Source organism: Pogona vitticeps, chromosome 1 (genome assembly GCF_051106095.1).
Source record: "Pogona vitticeps strain Pit_001003342236 chromosome 1, PviZW2.1, whole genome shotgun sequence".
In the NCBI taxonomy this organism is placed as follows: Eukaryota; Metazoa; Chordata; class Lepidosauria; order Squamata; family Agamidae; genus Pogona; species Pogona vitticeps.
In genome coordinates, this window is record NC_135783.1 from 109907962 (window position 1) to 109932149 (window position 24188).

Genomic DNA, 24188 nt, shown 5'->3' on the forward strand with positions numbered 1-24188 from the left:
GTCAAGCCCACAAATTATTTGTGAGATGCCGTCCTAGAATGACTTGGAGTAATCACCATTGAATTCAACAGGCTTATCTCTGTGTAGGCATATGCAAGACTGCACCATCAATTGCTTTTCAACTGATTATTGAATTCAGGGGGTGTGTGATTTTTTTTTTTGGTTATATTTAAATCTAATTCCATACAAATCGATACAAATAATATTTTTTAAATATTTTAAATACGCATCAATAAAAATATACATTTAAAGATTAAACACATTATAGGTTTTATGTGGAGGACCCAGCTTATTATTCTAAATATTCTCAGGTGTGTCAGAAGGATTAATTGTATTATTTCCATAATACAGTAATGGGACTGGACATAAGTAATAAAAGGAAGACAAACTGAGATAAAATTAAAATCTGTATTATTATCTGCATTCCTCATTTCTTGTGTTAATCTTTCCAATAAAACAAGATGACACACTAATTTATACTCTGCATTCAGATCCATAGCATATTTCCAACACTTTGCTGTTTCTTGATGTGTTGTTATAAATTACGTAAGTGTGGTAAGATTTGTACATAAAATCTTAGTATTCTCTGTGAGAAATTAGTTTCTCTGTGAGAAACAAGGCTAATGATTAATTTAATTGAAATTGTTGGATTATTATACAGTGGTGCCTCACTTAACGAGCGCACCGCATAACAACGAAATCGCATAGCGATCCGTTTTTTCGGATCGCTAATGCGATCGCTTAACGTTTTTTAAATAGGGCTAAATTCGCTTTGCGAAGACCGGTAAGCGTTTCGCTTACCGATCTTCGCAAAACGAAGCCCAACGATCAGCTGTTCAGCGGCCAAAATGGCCGCCGGAAGCCCGGAAATGGCCCAAAATGGCCGCGCACAGCGTTTTCGCGCCCTCGTTAAGTGAGGCGAGGGCGCGAAAATGGCTGCCGGCCATTAAGAAGCTTCGTTGAACGGTGAGTATTTGGCCCATTTGGAACGCATTAAACGATGTTTAATGCGTTCCAATGGAAATCCCTGCCCCGTTCAACGATGCTTCAGCATAGCGAAGGTTAATCCGGAACGGATTAACCTCGCTATGCAAGGCACCACTGTATTGTACTTTTCAATTTTTCTATATATCTTTGACAAAAATGGACTAACATTTGCCCATCACCATCACATACATGAACACAATCCCAGAGCATTAGACCCTGTTCAACAGAGATTTGTAGATTTTTTTTTCAAAATATGAGACAGTCTTACTTAGGTTAAATACCATTGATGAATAGGTTGGTCTGTAATTTCTTTAACAGTGGCCAAAAACGATCTCAATGGTTTCTGTCTCCAAATAAGCTCTATTTTAAAATATTGGAATACAGTGGGGCTTCACATAGCGATCGCTCCGTTTAGCTACGAAATCACTTTGTGACACATTTTTTGCAATCACAAAAGCAATCGCTTTACGATGCTCCCTATGGGGGAATTTCGCTTTGCGATGAACGATCATCAAAAAGCGACCATTTTCGGCCAGCTGATCGGCGGTTTCAAAATGGCCACTGGGGAAAAAACATGGCCGCCCGCTGTTTTCTGGGACGGATTCCTCGCTTAAGAAGCACCAGAAATGGCCACACTATGGAGGATCTTCACTGAACAGTGAGTTTTAAGCCCATAGGAACAAATTAATCGTGTTTTAATGCGTTTCTATGGGCTCTTTTATTTCACATTGCGACGTTTTCGTTCTGCAGCAATTTTTGCGGAACAAATTAACGTCGCAATGCGAGGCACCACTGTACATATAACATTAAGAATGAAAATGAATTCTTATTATTGTTTTCTTTTTCCTTTCTTTTTTAAATAGTATGCCACAACCCAACTAACTTGTGATTTGCTACTCCATAGATTAAAACTTGCCCTCATAGATTCAAATTAGTTTCCAATGATTAATTAGCTAGAACTTCAGTCAACTTTAGTTCATCGACTAAAGATTAAAGTTGGCAATCTATTTACCTCGTTATTAAGGGGGTCAAGATAATAAAGATCACCAAGCACTTTTAAATATTTTTATAGACAACATAAAAAAGATCTTGGTGATAGCCCAAGGAAGAGTTGAGTGTCCTTAAGCCCATTGATTTCTACACACCTGCATGTTTTAGGCAGCACTTCTATATTTACACATATGGGAGCGAGCACCCTTTGAGTGGGGACTTACTTCTGAATTTTGTTTTGAGTGTATATTTTAGCAGAGCCTGAGAAAAATTACTTTTCTGGACCACAACTCCCAATATCCTCCAGCCAGCATAGCCTTGGTGGCAAAGGATTCTGGATGTTGTAGTCCAAAAAAGGTACTTCTCCATGGTCTTGATTTTAGATGCCTCCTTACAATTGGAAGTGACTCATGTAGCTCCATCCTTTAGCGAAGCTTGTTCTGAATATTCACTGCACTTTTTCATTATTAAAGGCTGCTCGATGCCAGATCCACTGTAAAGCTCTGCATTAAAATCTCAACATACAGTAGTGAGATGAACATTTTTGTTTCAAAGACTAGTTTTATAGAAACTTGGCACCAGAAAACACGTTTCTGTTTCATTATTATGACACATAAAATTTTATTGGGTTCTCATACTCCTTTTTTTTTTTTTAATCATTGACACATGCTGAAATACACAGCGTCCTGGCAAATACACAGTAGTCCTCTTTCCACATCATTTCTCACAGCGTTTTAACGTGTATTTGCAATAACTTCATACTAAAAATATGAAATAAGTTATTTAAAATACAATACAGTGAGCTACAATAACTCAGTTTAGCAAAGTTCCCTAACTATTTTGCAAAGGAGAGATGTGACAGTTTGTGCATTTTGAAACACAGATACTTTCCCTCAAAGAGGTAAGAGGAATGGCTTGTAGACAAAGGGCCTTTTTGGCAGCTGCCGAATGGAACACCATCCCATTTGAGATTTGTCTGGCAACGATGCTGATGATAATTCGGTGCCAGTGCAAAACCTTCCTGTTCCAGAAGGCTTTTAATTGAAATAATATCAACTGTGGGTCCTGATGGCAATTTTTAGAGTATATATTTTAATTGTATTTTAAGTGTTTTATCTTTTTTATTATAATTTAATTGCTGTAAGCCGCCCAGAGACCTTTGGGTAGTGTGGGCGGCATATAAGATAGATAGATAGATAGATAGATAGATAGATAGATAGATAGATAGATAGATAGATAGATAGATAGATAGATAGATAGATAGATAGATAGATAGATAGATAGATAGATAGATATATAGATAGATAGATAGATAGATAGATAGATAGATAGATAGATAGATAGATAGATAGATAGATAGATAGATAGATAGATAGATAGATAGATAGATAGATAGATAGATAAACATTATCTTAATCATTTATAATCATAAGCCTATGCCTGCGTTTATAAACACTTAGATGACTCCCCTACTTCAAAGAGCTTGGAGCATGACAAGGGAAGGCAGTTTTCATGGAACTTTTTCTTACACATGCAGTGATGATCAGATAACTAGCGGGTATATCCTCTAGCTGCTAATGAGCACATGGGGATTTCTGGAAGCACACCCACGTTCCCTGCCCCCTAACCTTGGCACATTAAGAAGGTCGTTCATAAGCAGAAAGCCTATACATATGCAAATCATACATGCATACACTTCCTTCTGATATTTGAGACTTGTTTTTTTTCACACTGCCAGCTTCTGCATACAGATCTTAGATGTATACAGCATATGTATCATGAGCATCTGGAAGCTGGACATACAGGAGTATTCTTGCTGTCTCTTCTGCAGTGCACGTCCACTGTTTTTAGTCTTAGGTCAAATGGGAAGCAATTCTGTTGGTGTGCACTACTTTATAGGTGGTTGTGGAGGGAAGTATCTGTGAGCAAAGGACTTGGCAGGGCATTGAGATGTGTTTATGTTTGATTAAGGCTGGGATGAGTAAAATGTATCTCTGGGCCACATGTGGGCTCCAAAATTGCTTTGTGGCTATCCCTATCACCCCATCAGACTTCCCAACCCCATGCCCCTAATTAATGACTTTCTCCCGAAAGCCTTGAGGAACAGTAATTCATCTTTTAAATAAGCTGAGAGAGCTGCAATGAGCTTCTACTTTTCAAAAGTAGAAGTTGACTTCCAGAGATTTTTCAGCTCTGTTTTTTCACATTATTAAGAGTCCTTGAGTAACCCAGAGGATCCTAGAGACAGAAAATTGGTGTCCTGATCCAACAAAAGGTACTCACCCTTGTATTTAGGTCTAGGCAGAGCATGGATATGATGAAGTACAAGTCACGTAATTGCCTGTAGCTAATTACTTTTGGGGCAATGAGCCCCTAATAAAGCATGGTCAAGCTGTCAGGGTCCCAAGTCCAAGACCTTGGTAACAAGTCACAAGGCCCTAGTCTGAGCCCCTATTAAAAATAAGCTTTCCCCCTCCCCCCAGTAAAAAAGGAAAGGTGGGTGGGTTCCAAGTTGCAAGTCAAGTCCAAGTCATTGGGTGAAAAAAAAAACCAAGTCAAGTCACTGGTGCGACTTAAGTCTGACTATGTGGGGATAATTTTCAAGTATATGGGGGGGGGAGGAGTGGATGAATATATTTACAATAACCAAATAAAAGCACTCCATGAGAAAAGAAGCATTTTTTAAAAAAAAATACACCACTGTTAAATATACTTTTTTTCCTGCTCTCTTTGCAAATTCTCTTAGGCAACCAGTCTGTCTGCATGGATTCCCTTCCATGTTCTTAAGCTTGTGACTGAGTTAGCAGGAATAACATCTGGCTGCATATGTTTTAAACTGCTCTTTATAAACTATACATTCCCATCAAAGGGCATGCCCCCCCTTTTTTTTTTTAGAAAAATACAAATCTGAAATTCCTCATTGCTTCTGCAAAACCATTCTCTCAGTTTTTGACTGCCCAAAAAATATTAGTTTCCAGTCCACTCCCATCTAGTATATATTCTTGAAAGTTTTTGTCCTCCTGGTAGAAGTGTTGAGGTGTAAGCTCTTGGTGATCTCAGGTAAACATGACTAGCTCTTGACCTTAGAAAGGGAAAAAGTCAAAGTTCTCTTGCAAATGACACATTGTGACCTACAGTCTGCTGTAGGACATTAAGTCTGACAAATGTTCGGTAATGATGACTAACACACCCAATGAGAAAGAGAGCAGGGGAGAAGGCATTCTGGTTATTGTGCCCAGCGGTTAACCTTCCATAGGCACATGGCAAGCTGGGATCATTGGGAAGCCACGTCCTCCTGACTAAGAATAAACACAACCTTGCAACACCATTAAAATAGGTTTCCACATCTTCCTTCTGTGCTAATGTGGTTCAATGCTTCTGTCATGAAAATGAACTCAAAGGACAGTTTCCCACACTCTGACTCACAAAGAACATACTATGTAACTGATAGGTGGCATTTTAGACTTCCTTAAATGCACACATATTTGCAGGAGTTCACTGTGATCTTGTATAACACTGGAGAAGTAAAATATAAAAGGAAAGGACTTAACACCAAGAAACAAAGAGAGCCTTGCAACAGGATTCCTACACATGCCTACTCAGAGGGAAATCCAGTGAATTTATAGGATTAATACAGGAATTAACAATTCAGCATGAAAGGCAAACACAGACACTTTCCTGGGTGTCTTAGGCCCACCAAAAAAAAAAATAAAGTATTACATGTTTTAGCATCCCATCCTGAAAATATTTGTCTCAGTTAATAATAAAAGTGGTGAAAAAGGACATGGGAAATAATTCTACTTTTAAGAAATTGCCAAATTTGTTAACTGTTTTCTCTAATCTTTCTGTTTTATTTTGTTTCTTTGCTTTTCACTATTGATATTTTTATTGTTGTTTATTCTTTTATTATCATATATTTAACCTTGCTGAGATGCAACATTTTGGTGATCTCAGAGACACGTTAAGGCTCTAATGCTCCTATCCTTGGCATATTACAGTATGGAGAAGAATCTGTTGCCCTTCAGGTTTTGTTGTACAAAACAAGCACAGCCAATGACTTTGTGTGTTGGGAACTGTAGTCCCACTCTACAAAGCTTAGAAAATTATGTTGTGGGCTACGGTGTGTATAATTACCAAATCAGCTTGGCCAATAGCCATGCTTTCTGGAAATTTTTAGGAATTGTACATAAGAAACACAGGGAAGGAAGGAGGGCGGGAAGAACTTCTCCATGATTGGTACCACAAAATATAGAAAGCTACACATTCCCCACCTTCATGTTAGAGGATTTCACATCATGGCTACTACCTGATGGCTTAAATGTTGAAGGAAAGGGCAATCATGTAAATCAGAGGTCCCCAACCCCGGTCCACAGCCTGGTGCCAGTCCGTGGCCTGAGCCCGAACGGGCCATGGAGAGAGACCTACCCCCCCATCCCCACACACACTCACCCCATACAGTCTGTTTGTGCCTGCATGTGAGCGAACGCACACCCACATGAGCACTGCGCTGCCCTTTGAGCATGCACACAAGCACCCGTGTGCCCGCGCAAGTGCTGCACCGCCCTTCGCGCCTGTGCATGAACGCAGGGGGCATGCCCTGCCTTCCCCAGCAGGTCCATGGGGCTAAAAATGTTGGGGGCCGCTGATGTCAATGCCCTCCCCCTTCTGGCATGTTTTCCCTTATTTCTCTTTTCTTGCACCAGTTACAAGACTGGTTGTGCAACTGTTTGAGCAACAGAAAGCCCACAGCAGTAGTAGTTAGGAAACTTACATGTTTTAGTCTTATGAGCTAAGAGTTCTAGTATAATAATCCAGTATACCAAGCTGACATTGGAAGGCATGGAAGTGAACATATAAACAACACAGGAATAAGAAATTAAAAGATACTGCAGGATGATGATGATTCAAACAGCTAAGAGTTCTTATCAAACACTCACTCCAGTTGCCCCCCAAAAAAACCCCACTGTGCGGTCCTGTAGCCTAGCAAGTGGCAGAAGTGAGAAACTAAACCAGAACTAAATCAGAAGTGATGGAGATGTATCAGATGCCACCAGCCACATTGAGTTTCACCCAAGATAGGTCATGGTTTCAGCTCTCCACAGAGCCAACTTCTATATTATCTCAGGATCAAACCACACATGGAAAGAGATGCTTGTTTCCTACTATTACGAAATTTCCTTTCAAGCAAAAACAAACTGGCAGATGAAGTTCAGGTTTACCTCCTGCTGACCAATCAGAAAACAAAAACAAGCTAATTTGCAAATGATAATTTGCTCCTCACTCTGGGACAATCAGATGTTTTTATCACTTCAGGGAGCTTAACTATGTTGCCTAGTTTGGGCCTCAGCTGCACAGTTCTGGCCACAACTGCAAGAGAAATGAAGGGTAGTGATCTAGTTTGAAATCGTAGTATAGGGAGTAGAGTGGCTTTGAGTTCTTTGCCCCCACAATGATTCCAGTAAAGATTGTGCCCTTCTCCTACTCCTGAAATGTGCAGTACCAAAAAGAAAGGACAAATACCTTCTAGTTGCTTTTACCATACAATTGTTTCTGCCTTATTTATCATAATATATATTTAAACAAACCCTCATTGCAACTCAGAATTTTGTGTATTTTGGCCACATAGTAACTTTGTGAATTGTTTGTATATTTTTGAACTGTATTTTGTATGTTTTAGCCATGGATATGTTTCGTGGGCTGGTCACCTGACCATAATAAATAAATTCTATTCTATTCTATTCATTGCAACTCAGAATGAATTTAGACTTATTTTCCATCTGTATCCAGCATTGGGCTTTGAAAATACACTGGGCTCCACAGCACTGTGTTTTCGGTTCCCCCGCCCCCACCTCACCCCTTTTGCAGAACATGAGCTTGACTGTGGCTGGGAATCTGTTTTCAAAAGCGAGCATCTCAAGTCAGGAAAAATAAACATGAAGTCAGAATTTCCTGCAAGACAGTGGGAGGGAGGGAAGGAGGGAGGAGGGCAATTGGATCATCCGAAAGCTTGATTCTATGTTTTCCCAGGATGAGTCTGCCCCAACCTCATCTCTTTCATCATTTGTCCTACTCCATATCTGAAACGCCCACATGATTTTAAATATGTTGATGCTCCAGAAGTAACACTAATTTGCAAGACAACAGATCTTTCAAGATGAAATGTCCAGAAGTCAATGGGTTTATAGCAAAATACCAGTCCAGTTCTTGCCTTTTGCTCATGTCCTGGTCATCTGCAGCCCTGGTGAACTTTAGGTCCAGCATCCTGGCCCTTTGTTCCATGGCATATTATCCCAAACACACAGTGTCAAAAATCTGTCTAGTCAAATCACCACACCTGTTATCTTTTCTCTTTTTTTAACTGGCAAGGGTTAATAAATTGTTGGAACTCTTACTGGTGGCAATAATCTATGCTAAGAAGACATGACTGAGGTGGTTTTCACTCGTTTTTTTCAGAATCAGACTTCAAAGGAATCCCAGGCTTAAATCCTTCAGGCTAATTACCAAACAAAGCAAGTTAATCTGCATATTCCAAGAGGTGGGAGTAGTTCCTGCTGTTACACTCAGAGGCTTTCATTAGTTAATAATTTTCTTTTTTTGCTCACAGACTAACTATAACATCAGTTACTGACCTGAGTATCTCACATTGAAGCAAATTCACATGGATCATGCAAAACAATGTTTACAATCCTGCCATCTCTATTTTAGTGACTTTTGTTGTCATTTTAAATAAAAGTCTATGTCTAAAGAGAAGTGTGAGCGCTATCTGTGGTTATATATGTATATACTCCTTGCCTTGCATTATTTGAAACATCCATGTTCGTAAATGAAAACATAAATACTGGGTGCAGCTGTAGAATTTAATAAAACCTCGGGTTTAAAGTAGTATGTGAAAAGAACAATCTTATTGGAAACTTGTGGTGGGACTTGAAGCTTGAAAGAAATATTTTAGCACTATCGCAATATTAAATTGCAAACATTATTTAATTTATCTTCCCTGAAATGTCTGAGAGAAAGTACTGTATACCCAAAACCCTGTTTCCCTAAATCAGGAAATAAGTCAGTGATCGGATTGGCAGCTGAAGTAATCAAAAGCTGACAAGGGACAATATAATGTTGTTATTGTAACAGCCCTTAACAATATTGTTTTGACTTGGAACTGCTTTCGAATAAATATTGCATAGTTATCATTTAATAATAATAATAAAAAGCAAAGTAATAAAACAAAATAAGTTATTCTGATTTTTCATTTTTTAAAAAAAAAAAGTTGAAAAATATCAGTTTTGGCATATCTGTAGGAAAGGAATGTTCCCCCCAATTACCAAGATTTGAAAATATATGTGTATACTAAAAATTAAGGTACTTGCCATGCCGTCCCTGAGAAAGAAGGAACTCTTGGCAACCTGTGCATTTCAGTTGTCACTTTGAACTTTGGAACAAAGGCCAGACTGTAAAAGGCAGTTTATAAAAACAACTGGCATTTTTATAGCCTTATTAAACTACATTCAAGTGGTATAAATTATATGCAATGAAAATGAATAGGTTCTGAGTTGATTTTAATATCAGAAGCATGCTTATTAGTTTAGAGGGGAGGGTTGTTTTCTGAAGAGAAAGGGACTTTATTGTTTTTGTTTGCTTACCTTACCAGCTGATGCTTTGTGGAAGTCATAAACGTCACGTTATATTTGGTTCACAGCATTAAAATCATTATTAAATCACTTGAGGTAATGAGCAATTCTCCTCACTAAGTCATGGTGCAGGTGTTAATTTAGATTCAAAGCATTCCTGTTTATTATAAAGGCATATTAATATCCCACATGCAGAAGATGCATAAACCAGCATTTACAGTTCAAAAGGTCATTACTCCTCAAGGAGCGCTCCAGGAAATTCTAGTTTTTTTACTCTCTGATATTTTCTGTCAGTAAGAAAACTAATTACCTGCTGAAATTATTTCTGTTGCTAGCTGATTCAGGACTATGAACGGGGGCTGTAAAGAGAAGATGAAGACTGGACATTGATCATTTACAATTTTAAGTTCAACAACAGATATGTATATTTTAAGGTACTTATTGACCACTGGTTTAAGTATCTGGCTGTGGAGCCAGAGGTTGGGAGTTCAAAACCACAATGTGTCTTGTGTGAGTAGAGCCAGCCTGTGTGGCCTTGGGCAAATCTCAGGATGCCAACAGAAGAGAGTGGTAGATCACTTCTGAGTATTTGCTATCTGAAAACCCCTGAAAAAGGTCACCATAAGTCAAAATTGACTTGATGGCACGTCGTTGTTGTCATGATAATCATCATCATCATTGACTACTGAGACTGGACTAAAACAGAGGAACAAAATGCAAGAAGACATGGCAACAACAAGCATAAAGGTAAAGGTAAAGGTTCCCCTTGACAATTTTTGTCCAGTCGTGTTCGACTCTAGGGGGCGGTGCTCATCCCTGTTTCCAAGCCATAGAACCAGTGTTTTGTCCAAAGACAATCTTCCGTGGTCACATGGCCAGTGCAACTTAGACACGGAACGCTGTTACCTTCCCATCAAGGTGGTCCCTATTGATCTACTTGCATTTGCATGCTTTCGAACCGCTAGGTTGGCGGGAGCTGGAACAAAGCGACGGGCACTCACTCCATCACATGGATTCAATCTTACGACTGCTGGTCTTCTGACCCTGCAGCACAGGCTTCTGCGGTTTAGCCCACAGCGCCACCACGTCCTCTAACAACAAGCATACTGGGTTACCAAATTTCTGTTATACGTTATTTATGCTTTATCTATTTAGCAATCTGTTGTTTTATTTGCTGTGGGACACCTCAGTGCATATAAATAAATAAATAAATAAATAAATAAATAAATAAATAAATAAATAAATAAATAAATAAATAAATAAATAAATAAATAAATAAATAAATAAATAAAATCTTCATCCAAAGACTCAGTGTGGCTAATATTTAATAAAAGAAGAACACTTCCCACTCTATTAATATGCTAAACAAGTAGAAGTCACATTTAAAATAAATAAAACCACATTTTAAAAATGCACCACTAGAAAAGGTTCAGCACTCAGCAGTATAGTAGGTCAACTGTAGAAAGACTAACTACAGTGGTGCCTCGATTAACAATTTTAATTGGTTCAAAAAAAAACATCGCTATGTGAAAACATCGTTAAGCGAAACACCATTTCCCATAGAGATGCATTGAAAACCAGATAATTTGTTCCAATTGGAACGGATTACCATCCTTAAGCGAAAATCCCCATAGGAAAAAACGTAAAGCGAAACCCATTGAAATGCATTGAAGCCTATTTCAATGGGGGGAAAAAATTCACAAAAAATTCAAAAAGACTCAGAACAAAGCCAAATTAAGTTAACGAAGGTTTTATTAGGTGCACTAACGATTCCAAGCATTTTAAACATTTTTTAAACATTTTAGAATATTTTAAAAATAGCAAAAACGGGGCTGTAAAAAAAAGTTAAGCGAAACAAGGGGACCTAAAACTGTCATTGTTAAGTGAAGCATGGTCCCGAAATCGTTAAGTGAAAATCGCCCATAGGGAAAATCGTTAAGTGAAGCACAAGATCACTCTGAAAAAGCCATCGTTAAGTGAATTTTTCGTTGTACGAAGCAATCGTTAAGCGAGGCACCACTGTACATTTTTTTAAATTAAAAAAACCATTTACAGTGGTGCCCCGCATAGCAACGTTAATCCGTTCCAGGATTAACGTCGCTATCCGGAAACATCGCTATACGGAATATAAAACCCCATAGGAACGCATTAAACTCTGTTTAATGTGTTCCTATGGGGCGAAAACTCACCGGTAAGCGAAGATTCCCCATCTGGCCGCCATTTTCACCACCTCGGTAAGCGAGGGCAGGGCGCAAAAACGCTGCAGGTGGCCATTTTGTTGACCCGGTGGCCATTTTGGAACCGCCGATCAGCTGTTTTTAGAACATCGCAATGCGAAGCTAGGTAAGCGAAACGCTTACCAATCATCACAATGCGATTTTCGCCCATTGGAATCATCGCAATGCGATCGCATTAGCGATCGCAAAAAATGCATTGCTATGCGGATTCGTCATTAAACAGTGCGCTCTTTAAGCGAGGCACCACTGTACTTACCAGGGAAACAAGATAGCCTTCATTGGTGGGGAGTTCCAGACCATGGGAGCTATCTCTTTTGCTTCCCATCAAACATACCTCTCAGGATTGTGGAACCCTAGGCTTTATACTTGTAGTTCTAAGTAATCTTTATATAACAGTGTCAATGCAGAAGCGTACAGATGAGGAGAGACTAAACTTCACCCAGCTGAAATGTTGCCAGCAGAGCCACCTGAAAAGTCTTCCTGCCCAAAGCAAGAGACAAAGTGTGTCTTCCTTTTTCTACATAAAAGGACTGCCCTGGCAGAAGGGTGTCACACAAACAATGATGACAGGACATCACCTTTCACAGCACCTGAAGGAAGGAGGCTAGGCAGGGTGCAGAGGAAGTTGCACAGCACATATACATGTGTTTTCTAGCACCTTACCCATTGTTCTGTAATGTGCACCCACACATTCACAAACACCATCTGCTGCCAGGGGCAGCTGTCTCACTTTTTTCTAGTGATGGGGTAATTCTCCTCATCAAGGACAAGGACAAAACTTCATCGCCTCAGTTTTAAGGTCACAAAGAATTCACAACTGCATCCAGAAACAATTGAGCTCAGCTGTTTCTTTGTTCTCTCTAGAGATCTAGTTCTCCTTCCTCCATGACTAGCATCATTATTGTAGCACCTAATAACAGGGAGAAAGGATTCCCCCCCCCACTGTATTTGAATATACTTACTATTGCTAACAGTTGTTGAATAATTATTGTTATTTTCAATATTGTTGAAATGAGGCTAACAGGATAGAGTAGGTTGGAATTAGGGCTCAGGAAGGGGGAAGTCCCACTATAACATTTTGGGGTAAGACCCTGTTCAGTTCATAAGCCCCCCCCCCATAAGTAACAAAAACACAGTTTAAGGTTTTGTAGCACCTTTTATTTGGCATAACAAAATGACATTGTCCCATCCCCGCACCCACAGTAATTAACCTAGTCCACACTGGAGGTGGGCGGGATTGAGGGTGGATCACACATGAGTTTTCTCCTTTTACCTTAGGAGATAGGAGTTACACACTCAAGCAGTTCAAATAAAATAAATCAATAAAAATAATAACGATCATAATAAATCTTTTCAAAAACAGATATTGCATTCCCTCAAAAAAGGTATTACTTTCATGCTGCAGTCATTTGGTGATGCCTCAATTTTTCATATAAAACCAAGGGCAACCTTAACAGATGTGTCTAAGAAAGCAGTGAGGGTTTGTACACACAAGCGCAGGATGCAGTGAAAGAGGTTTATTAGGAACTGTTACATGTTCCAAAACATCAAACACAAAAAGGTCATTATAAATTTGCATAAAAAGCTAAGAATTTTTTCACTAGAGTGCACTAGAGGGTGAAAGTGGGCTTTTGTAGTAAAACAAAAACAAAAACCAGAAAAATATTTGGAGCGGTGCAGGGCACAAAAGTGTGTGTGGCACTCAAAGGCGTAGGGATGGCAACATGGCAAAACCATCTTGGGTCTCAGGAAGTTGGTCATCCCTGCTTTAAAGCCACCACACACAGGGAAACCAAACATCATCCTCTTCCAGCATTCATCCTGAAATTTGTTTCCCTGCCTGGAGACCCAGAGACATAACAGTTCTGTGATATTTCAGCCTGCAGCCTGAGACGCAGCTATCTTCCTCATGTACAAGAGGTCAAGAAAGATACTAGAAGTGTATATTTCCATTCCTCTTTCAGAGGAGGGGGTGACTTGATGGGACAACTGTATTTATCTTCTACTAAATACTTGTTTAGCATTTTGCTCAGAGGTCCTAGGAAAGGATGAAATACCTACAATCTATTCAAGGGCTTCTGACATTTCTCCAGACTGATTCTAGAGAGAAGATAATGAAAATGGATAGAAAGGGGAGGTTTCAAAAGGGTTGCCAATCACCCCACTGCTTGAAGTAAATATATTTTTCACATAAAACATATAACACTACAAGATAAAAGATCTATTAGATGTTCATCTGAATATGTGGTTATATTCATGGTAGGGACATAGAAACACACATTGGCTGCACCTCTTAACATCCCTACCACATACAAATGGAGCACAAAAATCTGAGGAGGATTCTGTAAAAGCTATTGGTTAATGAAATTAAAATTATGCAGTAAACACATGACTGGTTGTAGGATTGTTTTTATAAGCAATAATATACCGATTACATACATTGAATTGCATCCAGGGTTAGAGGTAATTAGAAGTGTGTAGATTTGTGTTTTTTGACTACCATCTGGGGGATTCTGGGAGTTGGTGGCCAAAAACCACAAATCTGCACACCTCTAGAATATACAAATTACATATAATGGGTTACATGTGAGGTTAGACAGAAATCATAATTTAAATCCCATTTCAATAGGCCTATTCTAACTCAGACCCATTTTGTACTATAGACTGTGAATTGTAATTATTAGCACAGGCAAGTTGCAAGGCGCACCCAGGTTTCTTCTACCCACACAAATCTTAATTTTATATGTGATTTTCTCATGTTTTTCAAAATGTAAAGGGACTAACCCCCCCATAAGACTTTTCCCTAGCTTGCCACATACTGTACATCATACTACTTTTTCCAGTGTCTCTAAAAGTGTACAAAATGCATAGTGAAGTATCAAATCTTTTGACCATTTCTCCATATGTCCTAACCGGCATGAAGAAAATATGGTTTCACTAACACTCTGTCTGGTGTTTTGGGAGACCTAGTAACTCCATGTTCAATGAACCATGACTGCTATAGAACTTTAACAAGGATGGCACCTCAGCCCCAGTCCCTCCACTTATACAAACTCTGCTGTGAAATCTGAATGGAGCAAGCAAATGAACGACAAAGAAAACTAATTTGACATACGTATATTGTCTTTAGGCAAAAGTTCTAAATGGCTATGATAACTTTTGTTATCTGCTATCTCTAGTATCTTACCATCTAAAAGATGTGACTTCTTTGTTGTCAGAGCAGCCTTCGGTTTTGCCATGAAATGTTGAAGGTTGTCTGAGGATCTCAGCTAAACTGAATTCATATGTCTTTTCATCCACCCCTACCCCCCCACCCCACTCTGGACTAATAAAGGCTACACTATGTTCCCTTTGAAATCTCTCTGCTGGAGAGTTGCCATTTATTTTCCAGCGAATGTATGAGCATATGGGATGGTCAGGATTTTATGGTTCATCCATCTGTAGCTCCAGAGTGTCTGAAATTGGTCTCTGGGCACTGCTAACGTCAGGTGTGGTCTACTGAAAAGACTCAGCATTAGTGGCATCGTCTTCCTTTACCTGCTTGAAGAACAGAACCTCTGCAGAACCTCCAACATAAAGTACTGCAGGTAATGAAAAAATCCCAGAATTGTACATTATTTATTAAATGCCAGGTACATTAAAATATAGAAGTAGGCCGTTAAGAAACCACAAAGCAATTTGTAAGCTCTATGTATTTTAACATGACACTATTCTGTTTCCACATATATGCATGGAATGGATTGGGCCCATTGGTTGGTTGGTTGGTTTTTTTGTCCCTCTTCTTCTCAGAGTTTGGGCTTTCTTTAAAAGGTTTAGATTGATCACATGATAAAAAAGATTAATGGAACTTTAAAAAACCAAACAAAACATTTGAACTGTGAATTAACAGATCCTGTATCAAAACAAACTGACATAGTTAAACTGCAGGTGTGATCACACAGGAGAAATAGATCATAGTTTGGTGGAGCAGTCCAATGCAGTCTGTTTCCAAGAAATCACACACTGCATGGGAAAATGTGCTGCAGTCTGATCCTGATCCATGCCCTTGCTGGACCGTTTCAGTCCAGCTACAGGGCTTCTAGTTCTGGCTGGAGCAATTCCCCGATAGACAGAAGGGTCACTTTAAGGGAGATGGCTCCCATAAAAGTAATAGTTTCCCATGTGATCAGGCTGCACCTTTGCAGCCCTCTGATCCCACCCTAACTATACTTGAAACTGACCACAGTTTACCATTACATCAGCCATTCTTAACCTTTTTTTTGGCCACGGCCATAAATACAATATGAAAGAAATATAGGCTGAATCAGAATTGTGTAAGTCAATAGTTTCATCTGTGGCCCCCTTCAAATGTGCCAGCAACACACACACCCTGGGGCCCATATGTTTCCCCCCCCCCCCCCCGAAAATGGCTGCATTACATGAATAAGCTGCAGCAAAGTTCCAGCTTGCATGGTGCTATCTCTATTTGGCTTTGGCAGGCATCAGAAGAGGTCAAAAATTGACCCTTTTCATTTTAAACTAGTCATATATAATGCCAGATCTAATGGGATGCTTAAATTAAGACTGAAGGAGCAGTGGATTCAAACAAGCCAAGATCAGATATTATAAATTAAACAGCTTCCCCAGATTTGGGTTTATCACATCATTCTACATTTATTCCATCCATTAACCACCAATGTGCACACCACAGTGCCAGTGTATTATACACACATCTTATATTTTCTGTATTTCATGTATAATTCCTACAAAACCTTGGGCGGTGGCAATGTGATATAGAAACTTACCTGTTGTTGTTCTTGTTGCTTTTAGAAACTTGTTGTTTCATTGGCCAAAATACAAAGTGAGCAAGGTAAAGTTACAGCAGTGGAGAATGTTAACACTGCCCTGACGTTTTTGTTTACAACTCCCATCATCCCTACCCAGCATGGACAGTGCAAAGGAGTTGTAGTCTAAGCCATTAGATGGACCAAATGTCAGTATCCTGCTCTCCTTTTGACTTTCTTGCTCACTTCTCTACCCTCTGACGCAGGTAGTAGTTTGCTCCTGTCTGTTTTGCTAGTGTTCCTGCAAATGTGCCCATAGTGAGAAACTCTAAAAGCACAATCTCTCTCTCTCTCTCTCTCTCTCTCTCTCTCTCCATGGATCCATATCAGGAATGCTACAGAGGATGACCACACAGGCTGCTTGCACTGCTTGATTCTCCATGTGCAAAAGCTACTTAGTCTGGAGGATGTGAGGTTTGTTGGCTTATAAACACAAGAAAGGCTTTTGAATAATATTTTGTCTCAGACCACGATTGTCGATAAATAGAATTCCTTACATTTAATCTGTATAACACATTAATGGACATTAATGTGAATAAAGCCAATGGTACTGGGTCCCCCTCCCAGAGGCCTGGCACCTGAGAAGTCCCTCAGCAAAAATTCCATGGTTCTTAGCCTGGTTTGGTCACTCTACGCAGGTACAGAGTCAGCCCCTACTGCCCTGCCCCCATGATCCCAGGGGGCTGAGTTTCTGGCATTAACCCCCCCAGGCCCAGTCAGAGCATCTGGGGCCCTAGCTGACTTCACCAGGGTTCCCAAAATTCCAGGTCCAGAAAAGGAGGCAGGGAAATATGAGTCCCAATCCAGGGCACAATCCTTTTAGGGAGAGCTGGAAAAGGTAATGCAGAGCCGGCTCCACAGCGCTGCTCTTTATGGAGCCTCCTTTGTGACGCCTGTTACTGCTTGCTTCTTCAGAGCCAAAGCTGAGTTCGGTATAAGCTCCATGGCTCCCATCAGGTGGGGGGAGGCCACCAAGACCTGTGTTGGCAGAGCCTCAGTTCCTTGACACCTTCCGTGGCTGAACAGGCTGGGTGGGAGGAGGTGGCTCCCCTTGTCCTCTATCCCTGTTTGCAACTCTACAGAGGTGCAAAAGAGGGGGGGTCCCAATGCTCAACTTCCTCTTCCCTCATGTCCCCTTCATCTGACATGGCTGATAATGGCAGCCCTGAGCCTGGTAGCTCCCACCCTTTCCTACCATCATGCCTTCCTCCAAATGGCTCTTCCTCCACCTGCGGCAGTGCATCCCTGCCAGCTGGGGCCCAGGAGACTCATTGTCTTCCAGGCTCTCCTGGGCTTGTGGGGTGGGGTCACATGGCCTGCTCAAGTCACATGCTTAGGGCAACTCCCTCACAGGGACATTGACATGTATTGATATGAATGCTAGGACTGGGAGACGTCTGTATCTACCAGGTTTGTTCATTTTTTAAGGAAGCAGGGGCATTAAAAATATGTTTCAGAAAGTTAGGCATGCTTTAGGGCAGTGGTTCTTAACCTTTGTTACTCGGATGCTTTTGAACTGCAACTCCCAGAAACCCCAGTCAGGACAGCTGGTGGTGAAGGCTTCTGGGAGTTGCAGTTCAAAACTCCTGAGTAACCCAAGGTTAAGAACCAGTGCTTTAGGGAATGCTCCTCAGGAGGAGTCCTAACCACATTAAAATGGTTTGTCTCTGGCTTCCTCACAGCCAAACCATATGCAATGACAGCAGGCCTTCCAATTTAAAGCATGGACTTCCCAGTGACATATAAAGTAATAATGATAATTATTGTGTGCTGTCAAGTCAATTGTGACTTCTGTCAACTCTTTTCTGGCCAAAAAGTACTCAGAAGTGGTTTACCATTCCCTTCTTCTGGGGGTATTCTGGGACTGTGCAGCTTGCCCAAGACCACACAAGCTGGCTCTATTCATGGAAGGCACAGTGGGAAATTATATTCTAAATATCTCTTGAAAACACTCTGTACATGGGCTGCTGACAAGGTTCTTCCTGGTAAGGAACAGTACACATATCACAAGACCTTCCTGAGTGGTCCCCAGTCACCTCTGAAGAGATCCTCGAACTAATTATCTCACTTAAGCCAGGCAAAGCTCCTGGACCCGATCTCATTTTTAATGATATCTTGACCATAAACCCTCATTGGTGGGCAGAGCCCTTAGCTACTCTTTTTACCTTGATAAATCACTCTGGCTGTTTTCCAAACTCCTGGTTATCTTCCATATTTATACCTATTCATAAAAAAGACAATCCCTCTCAACCCTCAAATTATCGCCCAATAAGCTTATTATTCAATATTGGAAAATTATATTCTAAATATCTCTTGAAAAAACTCTCTACATGGGCTGCTGACAAGGATCTTCCTGGAAAGGAACAGATAGGCTTTCGTGCCAGAGCGTCCACTCTGGATCATATCTTTTTGCTGACTTTTCTTGCTGAAAAATACGCAATCCACAACAAAACCAAACTTTTTGTTGCCTTTGTGGACCTCCGAGTCCAACTGGAGTATTGATCCACGCCTGCTATTTTTGATCCGCCAATTGCATTCCCATAATTTCTGTCAGGTTCGTTTACCTGATTCCAACACTCTTACCCAAAAAATTCCAATTTTCAAAGGTGCTCGCCAAGGTTGCATTTTGGCCCTTTTGTTATTTAATTTATTTTTAGCCGATCTTCCTGTGACAAACCCAGACCTACTGGAGGATGCCACAGTTTCACTAAGCTGCCACCAACCATTCCCTATAAGAAGTCACACAGACCAGGGATGGATTTTTAACTAACAAAGGAATAAGGTTTATTTAAATAACACACAGGGAAAATAAAATGATCAAGTGAATAAGATACAGTAACGTGGCTTAGTCTCAATCATACATACACCAGTTTGGTTCACACAGAACACCTTTAAATAAAGCACAGACCCTGAACCTATCAGTTCTGGCTAACCATACAGACACCTGAACCTATCAGGTTGGTACTGACTGACACACAGTAGTACCCTGTCTGACACACAGACTCCCACTCCAGCTTCTTCTCTCAGCTCTCCAGCTTCTTCTTCTTCTCCACACAAGCTCCACATATATATACAGTACAGCCCCTCCTCCTGATGTCCCGCCTTCCACTCCCCATAGGATGGAACTTTCCCTCCAAACCCATGACAGACAGGTAACATCAGTGCTGTATGTAACACTTCCCTCTTTTCTTTCCCCTTGCAACCAGTCGGCTCCGGCCCTTAATGGTGTTCCCTTATCTATACTCCTGTATGCTGACGATACAGTGCTGATGTCTCGTACTAAATCAGGTCTTCGTCGCACTTTACTTAAATTTCAGGATTTCTGTGATCTTAATGATCTATCCATTAACCCTAATAAAACCCAAATTTTGGTTTTTTCCCGCTCTTGGTCCCCTACATCTTGGATAATAGGATCTTCTTCCTACCATCAATTACACTCTTATAAGTATCTGGGTCTTCATATTCATCACAAATTCAGCTGGACATTTCATTAAAAAGCTGCCATTTCTTCAATTTCTCCCCAATTAAAAGCTATTTCTAAATTTCATTATTCTTCCGGAAACCAATATATCCCAGGAGCCATTCGGATTTTTCACTCTAAGATTCTTTCTCATTTGCTGTACGGTGTGCCTATATGGATACACTCGGCTAATTTGGATATTGATCAAGTTGCAGCAACGTTTTTTCGCAGAATATTAGGAGTTCCTAACTTAATTCGGCTTTCTACTATTTCTTTAGAATTGGGCATTCACCTACCTTCCACAACTGCCTGGTTACTTACATTTAAATTTTGGCTCTGTCTTTTTTTAAACTCACATTCTGGATCCCTGATATATGATTTATTGTGCGATTCTTACTCTTTTTCTTGGTTCCAGCTTATTGAAAAGAAACTCTCTTCTCTTCACATATCCCTGGAATCTTTAGTAGATATGAATCTCACTAGGGCTTATTCCATAATTCAATCACCTATGCAATAACCTTAACCCTGTATGTTCCCCTCTTTCTGTTGGATATTTTCCATCTCAGGATCACTCTCCCAAATATTTCCACTCCCTAGTAAATCCACATCTAAGAAGAGATTTTATGTTAGCCCGTTTTTACATTTTTCCTTCGGCCACCCATGCCGGTCGATTTCTCAATATCCCTCATGAAAAAAGACTTTATATTCGCGAAGGCTTTCACGGTCGGGATCTAATGGTTGTTCTGCGTTTTTCGGGCTCTTTGGCTGTGTTCTGAAGGTTGTTCTTCCTGACATTTCACCAGTCTCTGTGGCTGGCATCTTCAGAGGACAGCAGTACAGGTTGCTGTCCTCTGAAGATGCCGGCCACAGAGACTGGCGAAACGTCAGGAAGAACAACCTTCAGAACACGGCCAAAGAGCCCAAAAAACCCAGAACAACCAAAAAAGACTTTGGGGTTTTTTTTGCTTAGAGACGCCTGACACCCTGGTTCATATACTGTTTCAATACCCTGCTCATTCCCACCTCTGAATTTTTTTTCTTGAACCTTGGTTCTCTTATTTTTCCAATTCTTCTGTGTCAATTCTTTCTATTTTCATGAGCGATGAATGTAATGCCCTGACCGCTGCTGTTGCAGGTTTCTTATCTGCAATTTTGAAATTGTCCCCTGCTTCTCGCTCCTAATTTGTGTAATCTGTGTAATGTTACTTTTCCTATGTTGTTTGTGTTGTTGTAACTTGTAAATGCCATTGAAGGTTTCAGAACACAGACACAGAATTGAACTCCCAACCTCTGGCACCGCAGCCAGGTACCTAACTCACTGAGCTATCCAGCCAGTTATTTAAAGTAACATGTCACTTTTTTGCTGCAAAAAGGGCATGGGGAAGGCTGCGAACCAGGGATGAACACCAATGACACTAGAGATGGTTTTTTGTCCATAATTCTTTCCCACCGGCTATGCTGACTTGGATTAATGGGAATTTTAAGGAGGAAACACAAAGAATGTCACAGTTGCCCATTTGTCCTATAGACCCTCTACCACAGATTTTCTTAACAAAATGTGCTGGCTGCTAATGTTTCTTCAGCTACCAGCAGGAATTTGATACTGAATTCCCATAGGAGGAGTCAGCTTGACTTGGAGAAATGTCCTTGTGGCATTAAGTGGCAGACATAGGTAGAGTTTGGTTCCATACCCACCACAGAAAAATGTTCCTCTGTTTTTTTTTTTTTTTTTAAGTTGTGCCACTGCCGCTTCGGCCACAACCACCACTCTTCTGTGTGTACAGGTCTAGATATAAACAAATGGGACTCTGTCTAGCAGTGCCCTTATTTTATTTTACTATAAACTGTTGTATTCATTCAAAACGTATGTGTCCACACTGCCACCCCCCCACCCCTATTTTGTCAAAGGCATTTAGGAGAGGGGGACATATTTTTAATCTGCATGTCAACAGGGCATCATATTTAATAGGGCAATGGGTTTAATTCTATTTTAACATTTGTAACTTGCTGCATTTTAATTCTATTGTTTTTTTAACCATACTGTAAGCAGCCTTGAGTCTCAGTTCTGGGAGAAAAAAAATAGCATATAACGGGATAAATAAAACGAATCCTTGGCTCTGGACTGTTTGTCACGGACTGGGACATCTGGGGGAGAAAATGCAAAGGGGATAGAGCTAGCCAATTCCCAAGAAATGACAACCATCCTAGGAACTGTAAGCTAGAGGAAGGTAATATTTAAATAGAGGACCTGGTTCCAGATTGTACTCTGGTTGCTTTTCTTAAAGAATAGAGGTTGGGGTGGGAGGAAGAAGCCTTTCAGTTTCTGAGGACACCTGTGCTGCAGGCCTTCCCAGAACGGCGATGCCACACTCCCAACATCTGCTCCTTTCATTGAAGTTTCGCTGCAAATTGAAATTCCATTCCAATGTTTTTAGACTCGGTTGAAGCAAGGAGACTGTCAGAAATCCTCTTTAAACTCACCCTTATCCAAACAGGAAGCTGACCCCTGACCCCCGGATGTAACAGTACACCAGTGGAAATTTCATTATCCTTGTTTCAGCTGTACTAAGTGAAAATTAATTGCATAATTATCTGGATGAGAGCATGTGTAAAAGTTTACAATGTGGCGGTTAGATTATGTAACTTGTTAGTGGCACGGCTCTGAACAGAGACGATAGATTGTTGTATAAGAAAAGAGGAGAAAGAAAAAAACTCTCATAATTTTTCTGATGGGAGTGAACTGAAGATGCCTGAACAAACTTTGATAATGGTAAAGGAGTTCTGTGTTTAATATTGTAACAGGATTCTCTCCTGGTGTGGCTACATCTGCTATGGGAAAGTTTTTATTATGTCATTCTTGTTTAATTTCAGCAGATTGACTGTTCACTTATTAAGGACCTCTCAAAACTTTTATATATATAGATATATATAAATATATATACATAATCATAAGTTATCACCTCTGGGAGAAAATACTTATCTCATTCTTTATATCTGATACATTTATATTAACAAAGTGCAGATGTTTGGCTGATTAAACGTTTGCAATGACGTCACAGTGCAGTTATATTTTTAAATGGAGAAAAACCTTGATGCCGCAATTGAAAGGAGGTTTTACATTATTTTATTTTACTTTATTATTGGAAGGGCAGTAGTTTAGGGACACACCTAGTGTAGACTTGCATTTAACAAAAACACTACTTTGCAAAGATCATTTGCATTTCAAAGCTACGGCACTGTTTAGATAGCAGGATTTCAGGATGAAAGGTACACCTTGGATCATTCCACACAAAGTCTTTGAAGGGACATATTCACTTTCAACAGCCAGGCTCACAGTAAAAGAGTCTTTATCCATGCAAGTGTCAAAGAGGCGACAGTGTTGAGCATGGAGTGGTTCTGAAAATGGCTACCACATTCTGAAAAAGGGTGATACCTGATACAATTGTGCAGATGTCACTGGGCCGCCCCTGGATTTTAACTGCTTAATAAGAAACTTAACCAGAATGTTTTGATCTGGTTTGGTCTCAGATATTAGCAGAAAATGAACTACTTGCTGAGAGTTTAAAGCAGAATTCTGCTGGGTTTATAGAATAGCTTGTTTTATAAAAATGAAAGCAGTTTATTGGGAAACCATCTATATAGAGCAGTTCTCTCTAAAAATTTACAAGATTCTTCATAGATAATTTAAATGAAAATGGCCATACAAAGACAGAAGGGCAGGTCCTGGAGGTTTTGCTGGCCAAGCCAATGCCGTCTCTGCCTTTGTCGAGACTCAAAATACTGAACCCAGCAATGTTTTCCCGGTATGTGATGCAGAAAATCCTACAAGTATTTTTCACCATTCCTGGCAGCAAAAACACAGTAACAGCAAAATAAGTAGTTAATAATTTGTTGCCTTTTCATGGCATGCTAAACGTGCTAACACCAGCATCTGTCTCATTATACCTAACAGTTGCAAACTAATCATGCGCCATCAAATATAGTATAGGGAAGAATGAGGTGGCAACATAGTTTGTACCACATTGCACTTAAGATGCAGGATCTTTTAATGCTTCCATGTATTTAA

The 24188-nt window shown here is 40.1% G+C and overlaps 1 long non-coding RNA gene across 1 annotated transcript in view; it reads left to right on the forward strand.

The window, feature by feature from the left end:
- The first annotated feature begins 19873 nt into the window (after positions 1–19873).
- Positions 19874–24188, forward strand: part of LOC140707473 (uncharacterized) — a 34099-nt gene continuing 29784 nt past the window's right edge. Inside the window, exon 1 of the long non-coding RNA XR_012087565.2 lies at positions 19874–22892. This is a non-coding gene — a long non-coding RNA (uncharacterized LOC140707473). The remainder of the gene's footprint in view (positions 22893–24188) is intronic.